General features: G+C 29.7%; 1 protein-coding gene across 1 annotated transcript in view; it reads right to left on the bottom strand.

Moving 5' to 3' along the window:
- Nucleotides 1-7,439, bottom strand: part of LOC106083493 (neurofibromin) — a 91,143-nt gene that overhangs the window by 73,535 nt on the left and 10,169 nt on the right. The window lies entirely within an intron of this gene.

Genomic DNA, 7,439 nt, shown 5'->3' with positions numbered 1-7,439 from the left:
ACTTCCAGTAACAATTTGTGCAAATTTGCAGACATTTTTAGGTACGCATACGGCACTTCTTATGGCAATGAAAATTTCGTTTGAGGTGCATACCGCCCTTAAGACCAAAATGTCTCAGAAAACAAAACACAAGTCTCAAACAATTCATCTCTGTCACTTGTTCTTTGCACAGAGACCAACCGCTCGTAACTCTGTAGAAATTAAAACGCCTTTGCTTGCCACACACAAAATAAAACTTTGAAGAATTTAGTAGCCCCTCTACGTAGACAGCCCAGCCATCTCCAAACACAAATTGCCGGCCATGGGAGGGAAACATTCATTAAGGGCATTCGAGCATCCAAAATGAAAAGCGAAAAACACCGCCTGCCATTTATCATTCATTTGCAAAATGTCAATCGATTTCATTTAGATATAAACTTTCGTATTTATACCAAAAAACAAAAACCGAAAGGCAAAAAAAATGAAAACAAAAAAAGGATACAAAATTTAATGTGATTTAAATTTAATGCAAACATTTACTAATGATATATCACTACAAACATTTATGCATACCTTCAAACATACAGACCTACATACATACATCAGTATGTGTTCGTATATAGATAATATATAAACAAATCAAAATAAAATGCAAATGTCATTTAAAATAGCCTAAGTAGTCCTTAAGCGTTACACAACTATCCTGCATGAAAGATGATCTTATGCTACTAGGTTAGCATTGAAATTAAAATGATACCGTATTAACATAGTCTTGAATGGCAAGTACTCACAAATAGAATTGTTTTTTAATCATTTCTTTCTTAAGAAGACAACAAGGCAGTTGTATTGAAATGTCGTATAAAATGTTAGCCTCTATACAGGGTGATCCTTTTGATATTTACAGTTATTTTTCTCAAAGAAATGCCTAAAAAATGTTGATAAAATTGTCTATAGAAATAAAATTCTGATTTTTTCTTCATTTTTATAGAAATGAAATTGTCGCAACATTTTCCCTAAAAATACATTATTGACATTTCTCAGAGACACAATTTTCTATAAAAATTTAAAAAGTTTTGTGCTAAAATTAAATTTTGACAAAATTTTTCATAAAAAAAATGTTGATCGGAGATTTTCTTTGTAAATGAAAAAGGAAAGCCAGAGATAGCAACACACACCAAACACTACGGGACGCGTTTCGTCTTTGGTTAGAGGACTTTTCTACCATATTAGGTGCGATGGTTTCAAGGGCCGTGCGTTGGTATGTTGTTTTGAATCGTATTAATTGAGAAAACACCTCTATGATACAATTACCACATTAACCACGCTCGACAACCCTGTCTTTTAGCTGTAGTTTTTCCCAGTGCATGTATTTTTGTGTAATGACAGATTTTTTTCTGCGACAATTACACTACTTCCGTGGCACACATGACTTCGAACGCTAGACAAAGGCAATGGCTCTCGCTGTTGCTCCGTGTGCCTAGGCTCGAATCCCGGCCGGACTCTGACGAATTATTTAATTTTCAACTTTTTTGCCGGTTAGGCCGAAGATCATAAATAGATCATCATAGAGGAAAATACTCTTAACAGCATAGTTTCAACCCAGAAGACATACCTTTTGATAAAATTTTCTATAAAAATGAAATTTTGACATATATTTCTATAAAAATTAAATTTGGAAAAGATTTTTTCTTTTTTTAATTTCAAAAATTAAAAAAAAATCTATAAATCAAATTTTTATAGAAATTAAAAATTGACGAAATTTCCCATAAAAAACTAAAAAAAAAAATTTATTTTTGGAAAATTTTCCAAAAAATTAAATTTGGAAAAGATTTTTTCTTTTTTTAATTTCAAAAATTAAAAAAAATCTATAAATCAAATTTTTACAGAAATTAAAAATTGACGAAATTTCCCATAAAAAACTAAAAAAAAAAATTTTTTTTTGGAAAATTTTCCAAAAAGAAAATTATACGAAATTTCCCATGATAATCAAATTTTTAATATTTAATTTTCTATAAAATTTAAATTTTCTAAAATATGTTAAAGAAATTTTCTACAACAAAATTTTCCATAAAAATATAATTTTGACAAAATTTTTACAAAATTTTCCATAAAAATATAATTTTGAGAAACTTTTTCATTAATATAAAATTTTCCATAAAAATAAAATTTTGACAAAATTTTCCATTAAAATAACATTTTGACAAAATTTTCCATAAAAATAAAATTTTGACAAAATTTTCCAAAGAAATTAAATTTTTATACAATTTTCTATTAAATAAAATATTGAAATTTTTTTTAAATGAAATTTAAAAAAAAAAACTTTTAAAATAAAATTTTGAAAAAATTTGCCACAAAAAAGAAAATTTTGACAAATAATTTTATAAAAAAAAAATTGGACAAAATGTTCTATAAAAATTAAATTCAAAAAAAAGTTTCTAATTAATTCAAAATTTTCTATAAAAATAAAATCCAGACAAAATTTTGTATAAAAATTAAATTTTGACACAATTTTCCAAAGAAATAAAATTTTTATAAAATTTTCTTTAAATGAAAATATTTTGAAAAAAAAAAATTCTTTAAAATAAAATGTTGGCAAAATTTGCTAAAAAAAAAGAAAGAAAATTTTTGACAAAATGTTCTATAAGAATTAAAAGAATTAAATTAAATTATTTAAAGAATTAAATAATGTCTTTTAGATTTTCCAAAAAATAAATTTTGACAAAATTTTCTATTAGAATACAATTATGCTAAATTTTCTATTAAAAACAACATTTTGATAAAATTTTCTATAAAAATAAAATTCTGACAAAATTTTCTATGAAAGTAAAATGTTGACAAAATTTTCTATAAAAATAAAATTTTGACAAAATTTTGTATAAAAACAAAATTTTTGACAAAATTTTCCTTAAAAAAAATTTTTTTGACAAAATTTTCTATAAAAATTTTTTTTTGACAAAATTTTCTATAAAAAAAAATTTTTGACAAAATTTTCTATTAAAATAAAATCTTGACAAAATTTTTTATACAAATAAATTTTTGACAAAATTTTCCATAAAAAAATTTTTGACAAAATTTTCTAAAAAAAAAACAAAATTTTTGACAAAATTTTCTACAACAAAAAATTTTCTATAATAATGAAATTTCGACTAAATTTTTTCGAAAATGAAAATTTTGAAAAAAAAATTTAAAAATAAAAGTAAATTTTAGACAAAATTTTCTATAAAAAAAATTTTTTGACAAAATTTCCTATAAAAATAAATTTTTGACAAAATTTTCTACAACAAAAAATTTTCTATTATAATAAAATTTCGACAAAATTTTTTGGAAAATGAAAATTTGAAAAAAAAAATAAAAATAAAATTTTGAAAATTTCTGTGGAAATAAATTTTTAACAAAATTTTGACAAAATTTCTTTGAAAACAAATTTTTACAAAATTTTCCCAAAAAAAAAATGTTCTTAAAATCTCCTATAAAATTAAATTTTATATAATCTTCTATAAAATTAAAATTTTTATAAAATGTTCTTTAAAAATTTAATTTTGGCATAATTGTCTATTAAAACTTCGTTTTGGCGAAATTTTCTACAAAACTAAAATTTTGGAAAAATTTATAAAATATGTGTAAATTGCAAATTTGCCCACAAAGGAGTTGGGGCAAACTTCTCACATATCACTGAGTGCTGTCCGATTCAAATTTTAAGCTCAATGATAAGGGGCCTCCTTTTTATAGCCAAGTCCGAACGGCGTGCCACGGTGCCATGCCTTTTTGGAGAGAAGTTTTACATGGCATAGTACCTTACAAATTGGATCACCCTGTATCCTTAGGGCTAATCACATTCAGTTAACATAATCTAATTACAATATTTTAAATATTTTTTTCTTTAAAATTTAGGTTGCATTTAAAACCAGATCACATAATCTTTAAGTATAAATAGACAACCTCCCCTTATTGTTATATAAAACATAAAAACAAAAACTTAAAAAAGCCTACGTAAACGATAAACAAGGTAAACATGAAAGGACCAAGTTTCATAAAATTAAGCCCCAAGTTGTTAAAATTTGTAGACGAAGTCTTTTTAAAACGACAACAAACCAAAACCCCCCATACACATACAACAGACATCAACAGCAGAGGCTTCATTCAAACCAAAAAACGATATGAGCTTCGAAAGGTTTCTTTTATAAGAGCAAAAAAAACAAACACAACAATTAGATCAAAATCTTACATTTTGTTGAAGGACTATCGTCTGAGGACTTAACAAACCCAAAAAAAAATTTCCTTTAAACAAATAACGGAATTCTTCAAAAATAGTTAGCATTTTCAAATATGAAAAGAAATCAAATTAAAAAAAAAAACCAATAACGGAAATCAAAAGCACTTAAGCAATGTCAAGTTACACAAAAGAATTAAAACAAACAAAAAAAACAAAAGAAAAAAGTTCGCATAAGTTTTGCCTATTTGCTAGTCTAGAATTAAATTCTGTCTGATTGCTGTGCAAGGAGAAGGTGTGCGATAGGCGGGCGGCCTGACTGATATGATCAACGATTTGGTTTAAACCGCCTAATGTAATTAGACATAACGTAACGTAACGCAACGTATCACATCAGCATTCAAGAGACAGTTAAGTGTAAAAGCTCAGCTGACATGCATTTTTAATTTTTACCATTGAATTTATTTGGAATTAATTTCCTTTCCCTCCCCCAAATAATTCTGCACCTTTTCAATGTATTCGATTTGAAGCTGATACTGACCAAAAAAAAAAAAACTTTAATAAAATGCAATTTTCTAATGATGTACTCTTAATCAAACGAATGGAAAACTAAAAATTAAAAAAATTGAAAATAAATCAAAAATTTGCATAAAAACAAAAACCCAAGTTTATATTTCTAATCCTAGTCTTTAAGAACTCTACTAACAAGCGATCAGCATTGTTATCGAATTACGTTTAGTCAGTAAGTTAAACAAAAAGAAGAAGAAGAAGGAGAATATATATACATACCTAAAGAAAATAAGTTATTATTGTATACCTTCATACATATTATTGTTTGCATTTAAGAGCATTTGCTTATGAACATGATTATTAAATTAAAGAAAAATGAAAATAAAACAAACAATTCATTAAAAATTTATATATGGTTTGTGTTATTATTTTATTATTAAAGCGTCTATGATAAATTAAACAAGTAAGAGAGTGCTAAGTTTGGCCGGGCCGAATCTTATATACCCTCCACCATGGATAGCATTTGTCGAGTAGTTTGCGTGGTATCTCTTTTTAGGCAAACAAAGAATAATAAACAGGAACTGTTATGCTATTGGAGCTATATCAAGTTATAGTCTGATTCGGACCATAAGTGAATTGAATGCTGAACATTGCAGAAGTCATTGTGTAATATTTCAGTCCATTCGTAAAAGAATTGCGCCGTGAAGGGGCTTAAGAATCAAAATCGGTAGATCGGTTTATATGGGAGCTGTATCAAGGTATAGATCGATTCAGACCATATTAGACATCTGTCTTGAAGGTCATGGTCAAGAAGTCAAGATCCCAGAACTGTTTATATGGCAGCTACAGCCAAATCGGATGAGAATTGCGCCCTCTAGAGGCTCATGAAGTCAAGATCCAAAATAGGTTTATATGGCAGCTATACCAGGTTATGAACCGATTAAGACGGACGAGAATTGCGCCCTCTACAGGCTCATGTAGTCAAGATCCAAGATCGGTTTATATCGCAGCTATATCAAGTTATGTAACGATTTGCTCCATACTAAGCACAGTTGTTGGAAGTCATAACAAAACATCTCAAGCAAAATTTCAGCCAAACCGGGTGAGAATTGCGCCCTCTAGAGGTTCAAGAAGTCAAAATCCGACATCGGTTTATATGGTAGCCATGCCAGGTTATGAACCAATTTAAACCATACTCAGCACAGTTGTTGAAAGCGATTTCAAAACACCACGTGCAAAATTTCAGCCAAATCGGATGAGAATTGCGCCCTCTAAAGGCTCATGAAGTCAAGATCCAAAATCGGTTTATATGGCAACTATACCAGGTTATGAACCGATTAAGATGGACGAGAATCGCGCCCTCTACAGGCTCATGAAGTCAAGATCCAAGATTGGTTTATATGGCAGCTATATCAAGTTATGTACCAATTTGCGCCATACTAAGCACAGTTGTTGGAAGTCGTAACAAAACATCTCAAGCAAAATTTCAGCCAAACCGGCTGAGAATTGCGCCCTCTAGAGGCTCAAGATCCAAGATCGGTTTATATGGTAGCTATACCAGGTTATGAACCGATTTAAACCGTACTAAGACAGTTGTTGGAAGTGATACTACAACAACACGTTCAGTTAAATCGGACTAGAATTTCGCCCTCTAGCGGCTTAAGAAATCAAGATCCAAGATCGGCTTATATGACAGCTACACCAGGTTATGAACCGATTTGAACCATACTTAACACAGTTGTTCAGCCAAATCGGATGAGAAGTGCGCCCTCTAGAGGCTCAAGAAGTCAAGATCCAAGATCGGTTTATATGGCAGCTATACCAGGCTATGAACCGATTTAAACCATACTAAGCACAGTTCTTGGAAGTAACAGCAAAACATCTCATGCAAACTTTCAGCCAAATCGGACTATAATTGCGCCCTCTAGCGGCTCAAGAAATCAAGATCCAAGATCGGTTTATATGGCAGCAACACCAGGTTATGAACCGATTTGAACCATACTTAACACAGTTGTTCAGCCAAATCGGATGAGAATTGCGCCCTCTAGAGGCTCAAGAAGTCAAGATCCAAGATCGGTTCAAATGGCAGCTACAATATATCAAATTATGGACCGATATAGGATGAGCCATTTACTCTCCCAACCGACCTAAACTAATAAAAGTATTTGTGCAAAATTTCAAGCGGCTAGCTTTACTCTTTCGAAAGTTAACGTGCTTTCAACAGACAGACGGATGGACATGGCTAGATTGACTTATGGGGTCTTAGACGAGTATTTCGAGGAGTTACAAACAGAATGACGAAATTAGTATACCCCCATCCTATGGCGGAGGGTATAAAAAAGAAAGGAGAAATACTTTGAAGGAGTCTTCATGTTTAAAAAAATTTTGTTATCCCTACCAAAACAGTTATCTATGTAACTATGTATAAATAAAAATACATGACGAATTTGAACTTCGCACATAGACTGGTTGGTGGCGCTTGTGAATATGGAATATAGCGAAATTCTGCTCTCGGTGGTATGCAGTTTACGTCCTTTGCATTTTCTAAATATGCATTATTTCCTTTCCGTGAATGAAACTATGGCATGTATCTAGGGTTTCGGCAGTCGTAGTAGCTTCCAATGTGTGTATCTTTATTTCTTTCCATTTTGCTGTAAATTTGACTTTTTAAATTTTTTTTTGGCAGAGCTGCTTGCTTTGATGAAAAATAAAATAATTACCGACACCTATAAGCTTGACA

The sequence above is a fragment of the Stomoxys calcitrans genome, chromosome 2, assembly GCF_963082655.1.
Source record: "Stomoxys calcitrans chromosome 2, idStoCalc2.1, whole genome shotgun sequence".
NCBI classification, from domain to species: domain Eukaryota; kingdom Metazoa; phylum Arthropoda; class Insecta; order Diptera; family Muscidae; genus Stomoxys; species Stomoxys calcitrans.
The sequence above is the reverse complement of the archived record's forward strand: the minus strand, read 5'-3'. Positions and strand labels throughout refer to the sequence as shown.